Source organism: Lepisosteus platostomus, chromosome 11, assembly GCF_059453375.1.
Source record: "Lepisosteus platostomus isolate fLepPlt1 chromosome 11, fLepPlt1.hap1, whole genome shotgun sequence".
Classification (NCBI taxonomy): domain Eukaryota; kingdom Metazoa; phylum Chordata; class Actinopteri; order Semionotiformes; family Lepisosteidae; genus Lepisosteus; species Lepisosteus platostomus.
This window is the reverse complement of record NC_142621.1, coordinates 26709013-26728831: the sequence shown is the minus strand read 5'-3', so window position 1 is coordinate 26728831 and position 19819 is coordinate 26709013. Positions and strand designations below refer to the sequence as shown.

The window sequence follows — 19819 nt, the reverse complement described above, 5'->3', positions numbered from 1 at the left end:
ACAGGTAAATCCTTGTGGGCTGGAGCCCAGCATAATCTTAGGATTTTTTACAAGATTGGTCAACAACTGGGTAATAACTCTTAGAAAAATCTACACATTGTTCCCCTGCCTCAGCTGTGCCGTTTTGCAGAACAATTCTAGCTGAAGTTGTAAAATTTCTCTTTGTTCCGTTCCTGCAAAACATCTTATTATGAACAAACAAACCACAATAATCATTTGCATCTGAGGGAATCACACCCAAGGGTAACCCCCCTTAAAACTATATTGTTCTACCCATCAGGTTCTGCCACTAGATAAGAGAACCTTTCCCATGAAATCATTTTTTGACCTTCATGATCCCTTCAGGGCATACAATTAGCACAGAAGCAGCAGCTTAAGTCCAGATGTTTTTCAAGCAGGACATTAGCAATATGATCATAACGAATAATACCAGACCCACAAATACGTATTGAACCAGAGACCCTCTCCATGTTCCTAGCACAGACTGTAGCCATGCACCAATGCCCCAATCATCTGGATTATAATTATGATTTATATTTTTTCTTCATCATAGATGTGCTTTGCTAAGTCATTAATTTGCTCATAATTGTCTAGAATACAATTAGTACAAATATTACCGTTTAGTCTTTGCTCACCTAAATCACCCTAATAGAGAATGGCCTAGAACTGTGATTATAGCGAGGAGCATACAGTTCGTTCCATTCTAATACATTTGAGTTACCCATGCCAATAAACATAAATAATCACCTCTATCAAAGGGGATTACTTCCATGAGCATCTTTTATAGCAATACAAACCCAACATGAGCTCTGATTATTATTTGTGTTTTACTGATAAAGTATTGATTCCATATCCCCATATATCAAAGTAAAACTCCTTTTACTTAATACCCACACTGTCGCCCCCCCTCAGGAAGCTCGACAAACACAGAAACAGTAACAATATAATAATTAATGTTCACTCAGTCTCTGGTGCAGTGGTTCGGTGTCAGTGCAACGCGTAGATCCAGCGATCTCATCCTGTCACTCAGATGGCAGAGTCGGTAGTCAGTTGCACTTGATATGGTCCCTCCCCAGCGGGGTTGCAACATCTGGCAGGGTATATCATCCTCACCCACACCCACTCGCCAGGTATCAGGTCATATCTTCCCTCTACTGGAGGTCTCCAAGCGTCCAGCACCTGTCCACCACTTCAATTAACAACCTACAATACTACAATAGAGAATCAGCAAATTCAACATCCCATTAGCCAAATTCGTCCCTCCAGGAAGTTTCGTTGATTGGCCCGTGATGATATCAAACAGGCTCTGTTACACAGTTCTGTTTGATCCAGCCCGCATCCCATGGCGTTCCTTCAGTCTGATGTCTAGTCGATCTTTCAGAGTTTTGTTCCTTCATTCCACTGTTCCAGCAGACTGAGGGTGATCTCAGTCCATCTCACACCGAACAGATTATAAGAGCCAAGGTTTCCCTTTACAATTGTCAATTTGCCAGTGCATGAAAGGTTCCTCAGGAGCAGGTCTTTTGAGATGTAGCACCCGCACCTGAACTGTTGAGTTGAGTTCCTTTGATAAGCGTCACTTTGAGATACCACATAAGTGGCTACTGCTTCAAACCCGGTTCTCACCCAGTTTTGGGTAACCGGCACACCATTTCTCACACCCAGGTGCCCGACAGAGTGCATTTGTCGAGCTACAAAAGGCATTAGGCTGTGAGGGCATGCAGGGCGTCCAGTGTGCTGGGAGCACCACATTCTTTTCTAACCATGTCCTTTTCTCTGCTTCAGAGCCTGAATATTTTTATGTAGCTGTCCCCTTTTCACTAACAGAGGTTTCACAGGGGTCTCAGACTCCTGTTCTACAAGTACTGCTCACCTGACAGCTGCATCTGCAAAGTTGTTCCCTCGAGTTACTGGAAACATTTCTTTATTATGTGATTTACACTTTACCACAGCTACTTCAGTCAGTAGCTGCAAAGCTTCTAACAGTTCAGAGACAAACCCAGCATTCTTAACTGGAGTCCCTGCCGTGTAGAGGAAATCCCTATTCCTTCACCGCCATCCAATATTGTGGCATACACCAAATGTATATTGTTACAACCCCAAGTGTCTAGGGGTAAAGGGGTGTAACATTTAGGATAATTCTTTTGGAAGCAGGGGGATTCTGGTGAGGGACTAGGAAGCGTGATAACAAGGGTAAGAAACTAGAGTGGTGCCAAAGGAAAGAAAATAACAAACAAAATGGAGCTGGCTAGGACAGTGAGGGAAAGCTAATCTGACTACAAAAGAAAACCCGAAACACACGGTCTTCGGCGTCTTCAACACCCTAGCTAACCTGCACTGACTACCCAAAACCATACCAGACAAATGGCACTCACCCGTACTAACCTAGTGTAATAATACAAAATCAACTAAGTGTGTAAAGTGTACCCAACAACCTAAACTAACATTATATACAAAAGTTCACACAAAAACACAAGTGAACCAGGAAGACAAATAAGGGAGAACAAGAGTAATAAACAGGAGCAGGGTACAAAAGAACACAAAAGTTGAACATGTAACACTGGGGCAAGGAAATGACAAAACAAGGATGAACACACAAACGAAAGTACAAAGAAACTAACAAAAAACCAACAAAACAACAAAGCCGAAGCTATACGAAAATACACACACATACAAAGAAAAACAAACCAACAAACGAAGCCGAAGCAATAACCTGAAGCGAAGCGAAGCGAAGCGAAACAGGACCAAAGTCAAACAAAAGGCCCCCTCTTCCTGAAAGCCTCCATGTTAAATAGTGAACAAGATGTGTTCTGATTGGCTGAGAGCTAATTAATGATGACATCATACTGAAACAGTGGAGTGATGGTGGGCCAATGGGGAAGGGAGAACAATCAAGGGTCAGCAGTGTGGAACAATAGAAAAATAGAGTCTATATAAATCGCTACAATTTTCCATTTCGCATATTTACAAGTTTCAATTAAATCTTTTCATTCGGTCTGCTAGTTTTACACCAGATTATTCAGTTTATACAGCCAGGCAGGTAGCCTGCACAACACATAAACACGGCCCCTTGGCCACTGCATCAAGGGGTCCTGAATAATAATAACCCACCAGACGATGCCTATCTCCATGCTCCTGTACCAGCACAACAGCTCACAACCCATTTCTTTCACTTACATACAGATTACATACAGATGATCCGTCTGAGGGAATCCAGTCCAGGGCCAGTGCCTGCAAGAGCTTGTTTCAAAACATTAAAAACGGTTTCTGCTACAGGGGTCAAGGCAATTTTGTCTTTACACTGCACTAACCCCCTAAAGCCAATGCGTCACCAGACGAGCTCGTTCTGAGAGGGCATTCACCCTGGCTTTATCATGTAGTTGGTTTTATACTCCTTTTTTTCGTCTGAAGATCTAATACTTGGAGTAGCCCGGCCTTATGGATTCCCTCATTAGGTAAAACAATCACAATATCACATAACTCTATTGAGTTAGTTTACATAAATGCTATTTCATACAGGAATTCCTTATAAATGCTGCAGGACATCCCAGCCCAATAGGTCTGGGGTGTCCCCCACCCACATCAGTAGTTGAAACTGTACATCTTTTGCCAGGCAAACTGTGACAGCTTGTATCTGCTTTAAACACAACCCTTGCCCCCCCTTCTCCTGTAGCCTCCTGCTACCCGTTAGAAAACTTTATATCACATCTTTATGCTGTTTTAGTCTAAAAACAGGACAGCTGTGCTCCTGTCTCCCCCAGTTCCCGCACACTGTAAGATTATTTCACTTTTATTTAAACCCTGAGATACATTTAGGAAGGCTACAAAGGGGTTTACTAGATTAAATCTGTTAGTTCACGCATGGCTCTCGTTTCAGCTTCTGACATGTTCTTTAATTGTGAAATCAAGCCTCTTTCTTACAATTTCTCCAAAAAACACCCTTTTTTTTAGTAACTGCACACCAGCTTGTTCGTAGTTTTGTCTTTGGGGTCTTGCCCCCCTTTCCCCCAGGGCTAGTTAACTCACCCCCCATCTGGATATACCCAATCAGGGGATTTATCCCAGTCCACGTTATTTTCTTGAAGGGGTCTTATTTCTTGGTATAATATTAAAGTCGCACAATAATTGCGACAAACTGGCGGCTCCTTTTTCTCCTCCTTGGGAGTCTTTTTACCTCCCATTTGCAGCGCTAAATTCCGTCTGATAGTCCATATTTCTTTTTAAGTTTCACTTTGCATTAATCTAATTTTTTTTCTTCACACCAAACCATTTTCACGTCTCCCACGCGCCCCGAGGAATCCCCCAGTCGAGACAAACTGACGAACTCTCACAATTCGGGAACACGGACCAGGTTCCAAATCCTGGCTTTAAACACACAACCATGTTCTTCTGCGAGTACAGTTCTAGTTACTACCTTCAGCCATACTGCAGTCATGTACCAGGATGCAGCACCTGGATTTTTTCGCACAGGCAGGGCGAGACGCTATTCCTTCAGCCATCCCTCTTTTTCTACCCCACCTTCACAAAACAGGCATCTACAAACACATACACCATAAACTCACTTTTCTGTTGTACTCGCTTCAGCTTCAGAAAAACCCTGAACCCACCACAGCAACATGGAGAGGACAAGGGACTTTTTAGAAAAGAGGAGTCCTTACCTCTTTTCAGAAGCAGCCGCCTAACTTTTCCTCTCCATTTCCGTGTGGTTTAATTTAGATGGATACTTCTTCATCATTTGGGTCATGTATCCGCCAATCTGCCTCCTCCTTGTTAGAGGACATTGTAAACCTTTAGGAACAATGTGATCTACCAACAAGGTTATGTCACTGTAATTAGGCTTAAGACAATCAAGAACAAGGCTTGCCTTTCTTTTAAATTCTTTATGATCATCAGGCAATTTAGGAAAAGACTTGACTAATGCAAATAATTCACTAGGAGACCAAGGTCAATGTACATATGCTGGAGTTCCTTCTGGACCTGGAAAAGTGCACATTGGCATTTCACGAACAAGTGAAAAGGCTTTGGCTCCGGACCGCTTTCTAATTTCGGTGGAGATTTCCAATTCACTTTCTTTCCTTTCTTCTACTTCTCTTCTAATTTTCCTGTTCTTCAGGAAACTTCTTTTTCCTAATTCCACTTTCCTCTGTCCATTCTGATTCACTTACAAAGATCCTTCATAGTTATGTGCCCCTAATTATCATATATAATTTATGTGCAAGTTCCCTTACACCTATTACCCTAGCTTTACAGTTCATGAAGATACACATTTTTCCTTCTGCCGGGACTCTAACCCGGGCTATAATCGTTTACACCTATTCCTGCGTCTCTGAATTTGTCGTACATGTACTTTTGCTGGACTGCTCGGTCCCATTTTCGTCTTTGAATTTTCATTCCCCATTTTTACCGATCGGTGCCTTACTTAGAACCTTATCACATTAACTACTCCGCAGAGCAAAAACCACACGTCTGTGTTAAGATATGTTCATTTCACGAGTCCCAGACTCGCCGGGTCCCAGACCCGTTATACTGTAAGTCCCTGACTTATCGAAGAGAACACCCCTGTGGCTCGCTTTTCAAACTATTAACTTTTTAAGGATCACTTACTGACGTCAGACAGCTGCCAATTCTCCAGACGCATCTCTGGAAGGATAAACAGTTTATCCCCCTGGGTTAGTCCAAATTGCTAAAATTGTCCGGGTCCAGATGGAGTTTCAGCAGCCGTCCGCACTCAGGTTTGTGATCCTGGACAAGCCCCCAAATTGTCATGGAAATATTAATTTTCAAGGAAGCCACAAGAGAGAGTTCTCACCTGAGTAAGGTCTTTATTTCAATATTGCAATATTGGGAGCCCTGTTGCCACTCTGCAAAGTGCATCAGAGACTCAATTTGTTACAAGCAGTACAGGGTTTAATAAGATGTTGCGCTGTAAGAGAAAGCTCAGCACTTTGTCCCTTCAACACTTCCCCTTTCCCTAAGACAAAACAGATTACATCTTAAACAAAAGAAGAAGCACCACTAGATTTGTTTTATTATATATATATAACATTACTTTATTAACCCTTTACAATTTCTTGCATTAGGAATTATCTTTTCGCATACCCCAGCTTGCTCTCCATGAGACACACAGACACACAGACAGGGAGAGAGCATGGGGTCAGAGCACAGGGTCTGCCATAGTACAGCGCCCCTAGAGCAGTTGGGGTTAAGGGCCTTGCTCAGGAGCCCAACGGAGTAGGATTCCTCTGCCGGCTGCGGGCAACCTTCCAGCCACAGGCGCAGATCCTTAGCCACAGAGCCACCGCTCCGCCCTTTTTCAAAGCTTATCAGTTACTTTCGGCTAATCTAATGACCCAGACAGCATATATTGTTTTGGTACATTGTCTTCTAAAGTAACCTAAACAGGGTGCACTTTGTTGATGCACTTTTTTCTAAAATTCTGCCCGTAGCGGTCACATCCTTGAAATATATTTTCTAAAAGCACCAACATATATTTTTTGCAAGGCTCTCTACATTTTAAGAATCAATTTACTTATTAGATTTCCATTTCACATTCCACACTGTAGCTTAACTCACTTTTAAAACACATAGTTTATTCACCCCTTTCATTAATTTATCAGCTTTCAAATCAACAGCATTATCAATATATAGTATTTAGCCTCATCGTTTTCTACATCAGCTTAATCATGTTTCTTGTTTTTTTTTCTCACATTCTCACTGTACATTGCTGTATGGTATGTTATTTTCCCAGTTATTTTGTCTTTGGGCTTCCCAGACCACATTCAGCTGCTGAATGCTCCTACTGTAATATGCTGAAAAATGCCCAAAGGCCTCAATTGCTAGATTGTAAAAAGGGGAGAGATTCAGCTCCACATGATCTAACAGAATCCTTAATATTTAATGTACCACCTATAAGCAGGTGACATATATAAATATAAATGTCTTGTAGCGTAGCTGTTTTGTGCTCAACACAATCTAGCTTTCTGCTGTTTGTCATCTGCTTTGCCTTTTCACTGACGGCTCTACAGATGTGGAAAATCAGAGAGAGAGCTTTACAGATGAGGATAGAGGAAGATGCCCAGAGGGAGGTGCGACAGGCCCAGCTGAAGAAAGAGATCAGAGCTAGAAGGCACAAAAAGGTACTGGAGTAATGGATGTTTGGATTCATCCTCTTAAGGTGAACTTTTCTTCATGCAAATTCCGGACCTGACACTGACCTTGCAGCTATATTTTGTTGTATTTCCAAGATGACCACCTATAGGTTTAAATTAATAACCTAAACTAATACTTTTTGGATCCTCAGTGACCACAATGAGCAAGGTATGTTGGCACCTCTTATATTGTGTGTCTACTCTAGGGTGGCTATGCCAAGATATGCTATAGAGGTGCCAAAGCACCAGATTCTGTTAGCGTTTTGTGCCTCCAATTCATGGTTATAGCACTGCATCTCCAAAGCCCATGGTTTATCTCCAGCCTTGGGCACCTACCTGTGTGGCATTTATTCTGCGTGTTGTGGGATTTAATTCCAAGTAACATCCTAATTTTATCTATGAATAAATACATGTTTTCTGTCTATTTTGGATGTTAATTGGATTGATCACTTTTTTATGCATGCCATAAGAATTCTAATGCTGCAATAATTCTTTTCTCTTGGGTCAGTTCATATTTCACCTGACTCCACTGAAGAGGTGACTACTGATTCCAACTGGTTTCATGAAGTCCCTCTGATCAGTCAGCTGTCTGATGGGTAAATCCAACATGCTGCAGTTGTGGTATGTTAAGCATCAGTGCGAACATAAAGTTTTTATTTTAATCGTTTTAGTATGGTGATATGTAAATGTTTAAAGAGGAACTGTTTTCTATTTTGAGCTCACTTCACCAGCTGAGTTCATGAAATTGCTTTTTCTCTCTTTGCGAATGCATGAATCAGTCTGTTAACAGTACAGTACATGTGCACATTTTTGTGTTAGCTCATGTGCATTTTTCCAAATCCTAGATATAGTTTACCATAAACTGGCTTTGTTGTAATGCCTAGAACATTGACTTTGAATATTGATATTGACGATGACTAGAGCAGCAGTCAAAATACACTAACTGAACCTTCGCAAAAATAAACTGTTGTATTGAACTTATGTATAACCCTGATTATACTGCATTACAACAATAATATTTTAGTCATATTAAAACAAATTTCTATCATAATAACTAACAATATGTTGTGGCACCGGTATAAAATGTGAAGTTTTGCTGAAGTATTGACAATGGGAGAAATGTCTGGTCGTGTTTGAATGGATGTTATGTTTCAATCAACAACCACCAGAGGGCAGTAACAACTAAGTAACACTAAGTCATCAAATGTATTGGAAACGCATTTTGGGCTTTGTCCTGAATGATGCAGCAGCAACATACAGTTGTATGCAAAGGTTTGGGCATCTCTGGTCAAACTGCATGTTTCACAGAATCTTTAAATTCTCTAAGGTCTAATCTCTGTGAAGTTAACAGGGTACAAACATAAACATGACATATTTCTGCACATTTCAATGCAGAATTACTATTTATTTTCTGAATTTAACTGTATTTGTCATGTGTCAATTATGAGGTACCCAGTATGAAACTGGTTAGATACATTGCGCATGTTTAAGTAGTTGTTGTTGAAAACACAATGATGTAAATTACCAGTGATCTTGCTTCACATAGGAACACGATTGTACCATACTCGCTAAAGTGTTATGGAACAGTTGCAGTTTGAAGTTTAAGATTTATCATTTCCAATGTGCTATTTTGTTGTGGTGATTTTTATTTTATAAGCCTCTCATATTAAAGTTAAAAACCTAAGCAAGTTTTAGACATCCAGTAGGTAAATTGAAAAAGTACGAACATAATCATTGAAGTAGAAAAACACTTATATATATATCATAGATGGAAAATATATATAATTTATCTGTATTCAACACTACAGTGTTGGTTCAGGCACATTGTGTAATATGTCGGCTGTTTTAACATTTCTTAAGCAGCTCCAACAATTACAGCTACACATCAAAGGACAGGACTTCAGACAGGACCAACCGGTCAACTCATGCTACATATCAAAGGGCAAGACGAATACACATGAAGCTATGAAACAAAACTTCCTGAGATCATACTGTATATAAGAGCTGGGAAACCCTTGCGGTTCGTCTGTCCTGCGGGGCAGACCCAACGCGCATTCATGTCATTACTGAGCTCAATAAAACAACTGAATCCACAAAGACTGTGTCCTGCTCCTTGGTTGAAGGATTTCCCACAACATCATGGTTAGGAGGCCATCTTTTTTACACAGGAATGTGCTTTAAAATAGATTAATTGTTCTGCCACTAGAAAAGTTGCCTATATATTGTTAATTAGTCACCATTGTTTAATATTGCAAAATCTAGTTAGTATTTTGGCCATGTAGTAACAATGTCACACTAATTTTTATCATAATGTTTTTTAGTGAAAGAAAGGTGATTGAGAAGAGTTTATATGGACAGGTAAGGTACACTGCTTGTCTGAATGTAATGGATGCATTTATTTTTCCAGATAGCTCCTTGAGGTTAAAATGCACAGTGTCATAACTAAAGAACAAATGTAAAGAAATATGTTAATTTGTTCCTTCAGTACAGTAAATCCTGAAATGTAGTCCACCTAGCTGTTGCTTAGTGGTTCCTTCCCTGACATGTTCAGCTCAGCTCCCACTAGGATTTGATTGTGGCTGCCCTGTCGTCAGAGCCACATAGCCACTCCTCAGAGCAGAGATATTCCACTATGCCAAAGGTCTGTGCCTCTTTGCCAGAGAATATTAAGCTGTCCAGGTTCCAAGGGGGTGACTTCACTTTCTACCATAGACTCGATGCCAAAAGAACCCTTTGACACTGCCTCCTCTGGAATGAAACAGGGGTCTGCACATTTAATTATTTATAAATTAAGGGATCCATTTGCAAAATATGCAATACTGACCATTCTATTTCTTTGGTTAGACTGGTATCTTGTTGTTCTTGCTTCATTTATATATCAGAAATACTGTACTGTATATATTTTTCTATACATAACAACAGTATATCCATAATAGATTTTTACTATACTGTATGGACAACAGTATATTTGTATTAGTTGCGTCTGTGCTGGCATTCAAAATTTGGTTGCAAATTTCTAAATGTTAACATGGGAAACAATGAACCCTGACAAGTAAGTAAAAGTAGGTCTTATATTGATAGGTGTACTGTATATTGAACTATTTTAGTGCTCTGTGGTTACTTTTGTACTATTGCTTTAAAACAGATAACAATGGAAGAGCTTAATGACACGGCGGAGAATATAGTGGCGTGGGTGGCAGCGTCCATTATCAGAGTGCTGCTTCCAGCCATCTCCCTTTACAATGAAGAGAGGAGCAGGAGCGTGTCTCACTGCTCCTTTGAGTCCCCGGTTTACTTCAGCAGTAGTGAGGAGGCCACCCTGAGTTCTCATTCTCTGCTTGGTACTGAGTCAGGGTCCACATGGCAGTCCCAGAGTAGGAGCAGTAGCTTCTTGTCAACGAGATGCAGGATCTCCACTCCCTTCCCTTCACCCCTCTCGTCCTCGGGTAGTTCAGGAGAAGAAACAGGGAAAAATACACCCTGCAGATTAAAATCCAGAACACCCTCGAAGGAGATTGTGGTTGCTGATGGAGGAGAAGATGCTGGAAAGCCCCTCTCAGAACCTTTGAAGGACCTTTTTGGAATCGCTAAGTCAAGTATAATTACAAAAGCAGAACGTATAGTACAAGATGTCTTTAGCAGAGCCCTCATTGAAGCACAGCTTCCTGCTCAGCTGATGGAACCCCAGTGTTCTGCGTTAGGTGTCTTGATTACCGCTGCAGATCGAATAACCTTGCCACTGAACTTGTGGATGGTGTTCTTGAACGTGTCAACTCTGCTTTGTCAGAAAATAAGCAAAGAATTCCCACCCCAAAGACTGTGCGTGTTAATCTAGAAGCACAGACAGACTCTGTAGCCTCAGAGGTTGCCAGTGAGATTATACAAGTTGTCTCTGGAAGACTCCAGCCTTTTTTCACAAGCGCTGTTGAGTCAGGGTCAACCTGTAGACTCCTGGGTGGCCATGGTGGTGGCCTACATGTAATAGGACAATCCCAGAGACTCCACTCAGAACAATATGATGAGGCGGAGTTAGCTGTCACGGCAACAGAAATAATCAGTACTGTCTTACAAGAAGTCAAGAGTGAATTCTGCAAAGCAAATACTGAAAATAAGATGAGTGACATGAAGGAAACACCTTCAGGGGATAACCAGTCAATGAGTGACTTTGTGTCAGCAATTCTGAAAAATTTAGAAACGATTTCACCCTCCTCCAGCTTATCTGTGGAGGAGAACTACCTTCTTCAGAGTCCTGATGCCCTGCAGAATGAGAGAGATGAGGCAAAAGTGACTAAGAAAAGAACAAATGGCAGTAGCCCCCCATCTTTCAAATTAAAGTCTCACTCCTCGGAATCAAGTGTGGGAATGGAAAGAGCAAACAGTGATATTGCTTTTGGGATCTCTAAAGCCAAAATCATTGAAATTGCTGAGCAGATAGTATCTCAGATCATTGAAAAAACAAAGTGGGATTTCACCCCTGTGGGTAACAATTTACATGAGAGTAACTCAAAAGAGTCATTATTGCTCCCAGAAGCTGCAGAAATCTCCATTTTGGAAAAAAGAAGTCCAAAATCTCAGATTCCCAACAATAGGGTCACTGTTATTGCCAAGGACATTGTAAATTCTGTTTTTGAAAATGTTTTGTTTGCACTGAATTGTATTGAAACAAATAAATATCTGCAAGAATCCAATAAAAATGTTGCTGCTGACTTCCGGTTAGAATGCGGACGGGAAAGGCAGCATAAATACGGATCGCCCGGCAACATTGTAAAAAAGCCCTGAAAAAGTGTTTTTTGAAAAAGGGTTTTTTCTACGTTACGTTTGAAAAAATAATAACTATGGCTGAAGGGGCTGTCAGGAGAAGCAGGAGAAAACTAACGACCGTGGAAAATGTCGAAATTGCAATTTCGGACCATAATCGAAGTAGCTCAACGGACTCTGAACAAGATGGCGCAGACGCCAGTCTTCAGAAAATATTATACGAACTTAGAGACTTCAGATGGGATAATAAAGAGCAGCTTATGGATATTAAACAGGAGCTGAGCAAGGTTAATAAGAGACTGGATAAAGCAGAGGGACGGATCGAAGAAGTGGAAACAAGGGTCTTAACAACAGAAACTGCGATAAAGAAACTCTTGCAACGACAAATTACTTTAGAAACTAAATTAACAGACCAGCAAGGAAGATCGCGCAGAGAAAACATTCGGATTTACGGAATCCCCGAAGAATCGGAGGGTCGCTGCATGGTCACCTTCCTTGAAAATCTGCTAAGGGGGGAACTTGATTTACCGAAGGACGTGGAACTGGGAATTGAAAGGCCGCATAGACAGTTAGCGCCGAGACCTAAAGGCCCTGACGCCAAACCGCGCTCCATTGTCGCCACGTTTTTAAGCTACAAGATAAAAGAGGAAGTGTTGCGTAAAGCTTGGCAAAAGAAAGAACTATTCCACAATAACAAACGCTTTTATGGTAATAATGATTACCCCCCAACAGTACTAAAAAAACGTATGGAATATTCTGAAGTAAAAAAGGAGCTGAAATCGCCGAAAATAAAATTTCAGACTCCATTTCCAGCGAGGTTGAGGGTGTTTTACGAAGACGGCACCTGCCTATACCATTCAGCAGCATCAAGCGACTGTTTACTTGGCAGAAGGCTGGAAGACGGATTAGTCCTGGGAAAGACCAATCCTCAAAACAGCAATATCAGGAGAAATTACAGAATTTCAGGAGAAGACCCCCCTCGCAAGATTGATGAAATTTGATACAGTGAGTTGGTCGTGATTTAATAGTTAATGGTTTTTATTTTTTAAATAAGTTTCCTGCGATGTTTTAAGAGAATTTGTACATGTCGGGACAGATACTTGGTGATTACGACCAGAGTGACTTTTTATTTTTCTGGTTACACACCTTTTTTTTTCTCTTTATAATATAAGTTCGGATTTGCCACTGCCCCCTACTTAAAGGCCCTCCTCCAGAGGAGAAGGAGGATTTCCCTAATCGACTTCCCCCTTTTTTTTTTAAGAAAAAAAAGGAGAGAAGCCCACATAGGGTTCGTTTGAAAAGAACCGCACAGTTGGAAGAAAGTACTCTGAAAGAGATGGAGATGGATACAGTTTTGTTTAAGATTGTTTGGTTAATGTCTTTGTCTATTGTGTTTTTTGATTGTGGTGCATTATTAGAAAAAAATGATAGGAAGAGGATGTTTAACAATATGAAACATATGTTGTATGGGAGAGATTTCGAAAGTTTTACCATTTACATAAAATATGTCCAAGCAAGACCTTATAATAGTTACATTTAATGTTAATGGAGTACTTAACCCTCTTAAGAGGAGTAAAATTTTGTCTAAAATGAAGAAAGAAGGGGCTCATATTGCTTTTTTACAAGAAACACATTTGAGTGTATTGGAACATGAGAAATTAAGGAGAATGGGTTTCTCAAAAATCTATTTCTCCTCATATAAATCTGGCCATAGGAGAGGAGTGGCTATACTGATATCTCAAAAGGTTCAATTTGAGTTGCTTACAGACGTTAAAGATAAGGAGGGGAGATATGTATTAGTATTGGGAAAAATTGAAGGGGAATTACTAACATTACTTAATGTATATGCTCCACCTGGTAGTGATTTTAATTTTTATTAAAAAATGGTCGATTTGATGGTTAATGCACAAGGAATACTGATTTGTGGGGGTGATTGGAATGTGCGTCTTAACCCCAGGCTTGATTCTACAAATATATCTTCTCAGAGAGATTAGTCACTGTATAAAAAGATTAATGTACTGATGGGGGAAATGGGAATAATACATCTTTGGAGAGATTTCTATCCAAGTGGGTGGGATTACACTCACTATTCCTTCCCTCATTTGGAATATTCAAGGATTGATTATTTTTTTATACACAAGAGAGATAGACATAGGATCCAAGATTGTGATATTGGTAGAAGTAATTTTTCAGACCATGCTCCTATGTCATTGTCCATACGATTAAGTAATAATTGGGAAAATACAACATGGAGGATGAACTCAAGTCTGTTGAACAATCCACAATGTAAAGAACAGATAAAACAAGAAATAAAACAATTTTTGGAGGAGAATGATAATGGGGAAGTGAGACCAGAGATGATATGGGATACATTAAAGGCAGTTATAAGGGGGAAAATTATTGCTCTGAGCAGTCATAAGAAGAAGGTAAAGCAACTACAATTATATCATCTGACTATAAAGTTAAAAGAGTTGGAGAAAAAACATCAAGAAAAACAGGATTCACAAATCATGAAAGAAATAAAGAAGCTTAGAAACAAAATAGATGTCTTACATACACAGGAAATTGAAAAAAATATATATTTACTAGACAAAAATGTTATGAATCAGGGTCAAAATCCCTAAAGCTGTTGGAAAAAAAATTAAAAAAACAACAGACCGATAATACAATATATAAAATAAGGGACCAGAACTGTAATGGTGTATTATATAAATGGGAAGAAATTCAAAACACTTTAACACATTTTTACAGAAAATTATATACACAACCCCATTCAGAAAGTGAAGAAAAGATGGATACTTTTCTGGAATCTCTCAGTTTACCAACTCTTACGGAAGATCCAAATAATATATTAAAAACGACTATAACACGAGAAGAACTGAATTCAGTGATTACGAGCCTCAGAGCTAATAAATCACCTGGAACTCATGGTTTTAATTCAGAATGGTATAAAACCTTCAGAGCTGAATTGATATCAAATCTTCTTTCTGCTTGTAATTCGGTATTAATTGATGGGAAAATGCCCCCATCATGGAGAGAGGCTATCATCTCAGTTATCCCTAAGGAGGGGAAAGATAGATTGGATTGTGGATCGTTCAGACCAATCTCAGTCCTTAATGTGGATTATAAAATGTATACAGCAATACTGGCTAAAAGAATTGAAAAGATTCTCCCTCATTTGATACACTATGATCAAACAGGGTATATTCAAAATAGACAAACCCATGATAACATTCGACGCACATTGCATATCATGAACCATATTCAGCAACATAATTTAGAAGCTTCTTTGATGAGCCTAGATGCTGAGAAAGCTTTTGACTCTGTTAGTTGGAAATACCTTTATAGGGTTTTAGGTAGGTTTGGGTTTTGTGAAAATATTATTAAAGGTATTCAAACTTTATATGATAGCCAACAGCACAAATTAAAATAAATGGTTATTTATCCGATAGAATAACTTTAGAAAGAGGGACTAGACAAGGCTGCCCTTTATCTCCATTCCTTTTTGCTCTATATATAGAGCCACAAGCCCAGTGGATACGACAAAATAACAAAATAAAAGGTATTTCTATACAAGGTAATGAGCAAAAGATAGCACCGTAGGCAGATGACGTTTTATTATATCTGGAAGATCCCACTAGTTCATTTCTAGAAGTAATGAAACTCTTAGATAGCTTTGGCTTGCTGGCAGGCTATAAGTTAAATGTTCAAAAAACACAAATTCTAACTTTTAATTACAACCCTCCTGATTTTTTAAAAGGCAAATACCACCTTAAGTGGGACCCAAAGTTCAATGAGATATTTAGGAGTCTATTTACCAAAAGATATTTCGGTATTATAATTGAATCTGTAAAAATGAATCTGCTGCCTCGGTTACTCTTTCTATTTCAAGCTCTCCCTGTAAAACTCTCTACAAAACAATTTTCGGAATGGGATAAGATGATTTCTAGGTTTATTTGGGAGGGGAGAAAATCTAGAATTAGTTTCAAAACATTGCAACTTTCAAAAGATAAAGGGGGTATGGCTTTACCAAATTTAAAAGATTATTATTATGCATCTCAGGTTAAACCTCTCATTAATTCCTGTAATCCAGAATATCAAGACAGATGGAAAGATATTGAATTGTCCCTTGTAAATAGCCCCCCAATTCAGACACTATTAGGTAATAGAAATTTAGACAAAATTACTGAAAAAATATTCAATCCATGGATAAAGTTTCAATTAAGGACATGGAATATGATCACAAAAGAGTATAATTTAGGTGAGGCAATAAAGATACTCAGATGGTGCGCCTATGATACAGAGTTTAAACCAAATAAATTGGATAATAGATTTAAATTATGGATTACAAAAGGAATAACTGCATTTTGTAATATAATGGATAAGAATCAGCTACAAAGTTTTCAGTTTGTAGCCATTATTTTAATAAGGAGATTATAAGGGGAGATTTAGATATTGTTAATGATGGAGTAGTGAAAATAGTTATAGAAGCCTACAAATCAGAATTAGGCAAAGGTATTAAATCTAGATTATATAAAAGTTTTATGGAAAAGAAATCATATTCTACAGAGAATATAAAAGATAAATGGGTGAAAGAAAGTGAAGTTAGAATTTCGAATGAAGAGTGGCTTAAAATTTGTGAATTTCAATGGAGATGTACTAACTCGCATTTATGGAGAGAGTTTTGCTGGGAAAACATTGTTCGATTTTTCATTACTCCGGGTCAGAAGGCGCACCATACTGAGGAAAACTCTAAGTGTTGGAGACAGTGCGGAAACCAAGGTAATCATTGGCATATATTCTGGAACTGCCCTAAAATAAGGCTTTTCTGGAATGAATTACATGAGGCCCTGGAAACTATATTTGAAAGGAATGTACCCTTTACATTTGAGGCTTTATATTTTGGTAAACTGGATTTTGATTGGAGGGGAACAGATGAATATTTGTTTGGAGTCCTTATATCAGCAGGGAAGAAAGCTATAACAAGAAAGTGGCTTCTCACAGCTCTACCAACAATGAATGATTGGATTGAATTAATAAAAGAAATATATCTAATGGAAAAAATAACATTTTCTCTAAAATTACAAATGAAAAAAATGGTCAAATATTGGTTTAGATGGGTTCAGCACATTAAACCTTTAAGGTCAGATTTTGTTGAGATACAGAATAACTGAAATGTAATAAGATTTATATAGTCTACTTCCTTTTCATATTCATAAATGTATACATCTTCCTTCTTTTGAATGTATATAGTTTTGTTAAAAAGTTATGTAACTGTAAAAATTAGGGGAACAAACAGGAATTTGTGCCTGCAATGTAAGGCTGAATAATGGATGTTCATATATAAAATGGTTTGGTTTTGTTCTCTAAAAATAAAATAATAAAAAAAAATGTTGCTGCTGCTCCTCAAACTTCTAGAGGCAGCACAGAAACAGGATCCATTGATCATACCTTTGACTTTAGTTCAGTTGCAAAAGGCATCGTAAGGACTATATTTGGAAAGCTCAAATCTTTACTCACCCAGACTGAAGAAGATGTATCTAGTTCCAGTTCTCCTGCTCAAAGCAATGCAAAGAGCTCAAGTGTCTGCTCTTCACCAACAAATTCAGTGTTTTCTGATTCTGTGTCAGATATTTCAGATTTGTGCACCTATACAGTAGAAACTGCTGGGGCCATTTGTGAAGCAATGAAAAAAGAGTTAGACCAGGAGATTTATTGCACAACAGTGGCAAAGAAGGCTTCAGATGAAAGCCTTCTGGCTAGAGAGGTTGTTACTTCAGTTTTGGAGTACCTTGAAGAGCAATATATTTTAGACACCATTAAAAGCCCTTCACCATATCCTAAAGACTGGGAGAGAGATGCTTCTACATTTATAAGAGAGGAGAATATTCCAGATCAATCAAAATCCCAGATATCTCCTGTTGAAGAAATCATATTATCTGATATTGATAAGGCAACAGGACAAGTCCCTAATCAAATTACAATGGAGATTTGTAGATATCCTCCAAAGGTGGTGTTATCTGAAAACATTTCTTCAAAACAGCAAATTGGGAAAATGGACATGAACTTGGTTGAGGACAATTTAAGTGTTTCCTCTTCTGGACAGAGCATCATATCAGATGCAGAAAGTGAAGGGTCAGAGAAGATGCTGAGGACCTCCAGCTCTGTATTCCATAGTACAGCAACAAGGATAATAAGTGAAATGATTGAAAAAGCAGCTGCAAAATGTATATCTTCTGGACTTGCCCATCTCCCAGAGCAACCAAACAGTACAGCTGATGATGTATGTAAAACACCGGATGCAACAAAACATGATCAAGAAGCAATGTCCTCAGACTCTTCTTCTCATGTGCAAACCACTGAACTGGCTTCAGATATTGTTGTTGATGTTTAAGAAAGACTACATTACGCTACATGCATTTTGAAGATTTCTTTCTCAACAGACTACAAAGTTAAATGAGAAAGTTGTGATACAGCCCTGTTACCAGGAACATCAGAAATTAAAACTGATACTAGAACAGCTGAGCACCTTAGGACAATGACTGAGGAACTCTTCAAAACTGTGAAGAACAAACTGAAACACTTTTGGAATCAGAAGAGCCTGTCTTTGCTCAAAGCAAGGAAAGTTTTATCTGCTAAAGAGCAGAGATCAGCAGATTCACTTGAGATGTTTCCTCCTTCAGTCCAGGTTTCACACCTGAGCTTTAGTGAACCACACTTGACTAAGAAAAGCATGTCAGTAACAAACTCGCCAGATTATGAAACAATGCACCTCTCTGGTGAACAATATGGGAAAGACAGGATGTCTAGTGGAGAAGACACTGTCCATAAAGAGTACACTAAAAGTAACCGTAAAGAATATTCTGTTCAAATGTGCCTGGGATGTTGATTGATTCTTATACAGATGACACAGAAGTCATGAGTCGGGACGCTCCCTATAGAGTCCTGACTGATGCTTCATCAAAGCTTCAGGATCAACCTACACTACAGCAGAACAAGAAAATCAATTGACATGTAAAAGCAATTAAGTTCCCCGGTCCCATGTTTGGTGTGCTGCTGGTCTCGTCAATGAGAATATAGCATTTCAAACCCATTCCAATAATGTTAATTTGAACATTGAAAACCTTTCAGCTGAAGAGGCGCCCTGTGCATCTCAAGTACAAGGAGCCACAGCAAAGCATAATCTCTCCCCACTGCAGACAAGGGTTTCAGAAGAGCCTAAGGACCAAGTCATGACCTCCACAGAAAGTTCTACAATGAGTCCTATTGAAAGGAAAGTGGAACAACTTGTCTCGAGTGGATCTCTGCGTGTATTTTCAGAAGAACTTGTCAAAAATGTTTTCCATTTAATTTTGAAATCAGGAATTACAGTACAATTGGGCACAGCTCACAAATCTAATTCAGATCCAACTTTAAAGAGCTGTCTAGTAGTTCAGGATTTATCCCATCCAAAGTCCTCAGAGCTTTCTATGCAGTTGTTGTATTCATTTACTGAGAAATCAGTGAAAAGGCTGTTGAAGCAGTGCCTCAGTTTTCCCGATTCTCCAATGTTTGACACAAATGAGAAGGATGTTTCACTTTTTCAAGACTGTGATACAAATACGGAATTGAAGTCTCCCAAAAGATTTCAGAGAAAATGTCTCTGACTGCCAAGGATCACAGACCACAGAAAAGTACTGAACCATCAGTGCCCAGTTCACAGATGTACCATGATGCAATTAATCAGCTTTCCAGCTTGCTTGTAAAGTCTGTCATGGATGTTTTGTCTGCTGCGTGTGATTTATCAACGAAGCCTGAAGACAGTGAAAATCAAGTTATGAAGGAAATCAAATCAAATCATTTAATAGTCTATAAACATTTTAGTTGCTATGAAGTACAAGTTAAAAAATGTAGTGACTGTATATAAATATACA

General features: G+C 39.0%; 2 long non-coding RNA genes across 4 annotated transcripts in view; one reads left to right on the top strand and one right to left on the bottom strand.

The window, feature by feature from the left end:
* Window positions 1-19819, bottom strand: part of LOC148652307 (uncharacterized) — a 75886-nt gene that overhangs the window by 50907 nt on the left and 5160 nt on the right. Inside the window, exon 4 of one of the 3 annotated variants that reach the window (XR_015925292.1) lies at window positions 18540-19699. The exons of the other annotated variants lie outside the window; for them this stretch is intronic. This is a non-coding gene — a long non-coding RNA (uncharacterized LOC148652307). Of the gene's footprint in view, window positions 1-18539; window positions 19700-19819 lie in introns of those variants that run through there. 3 annotated transcript variants of the gene reach the window in all.
* Window positions 7646-9245, top strand: LOC148652308 (uncharacterized). The gene is made up of 2 exons (XR_015925075.1): window positions 7646-7744; window positions 9012-9245. It is a non-coding gene; the product is annotated as an uncharacterized LOC148652308 (long non-coding RNA).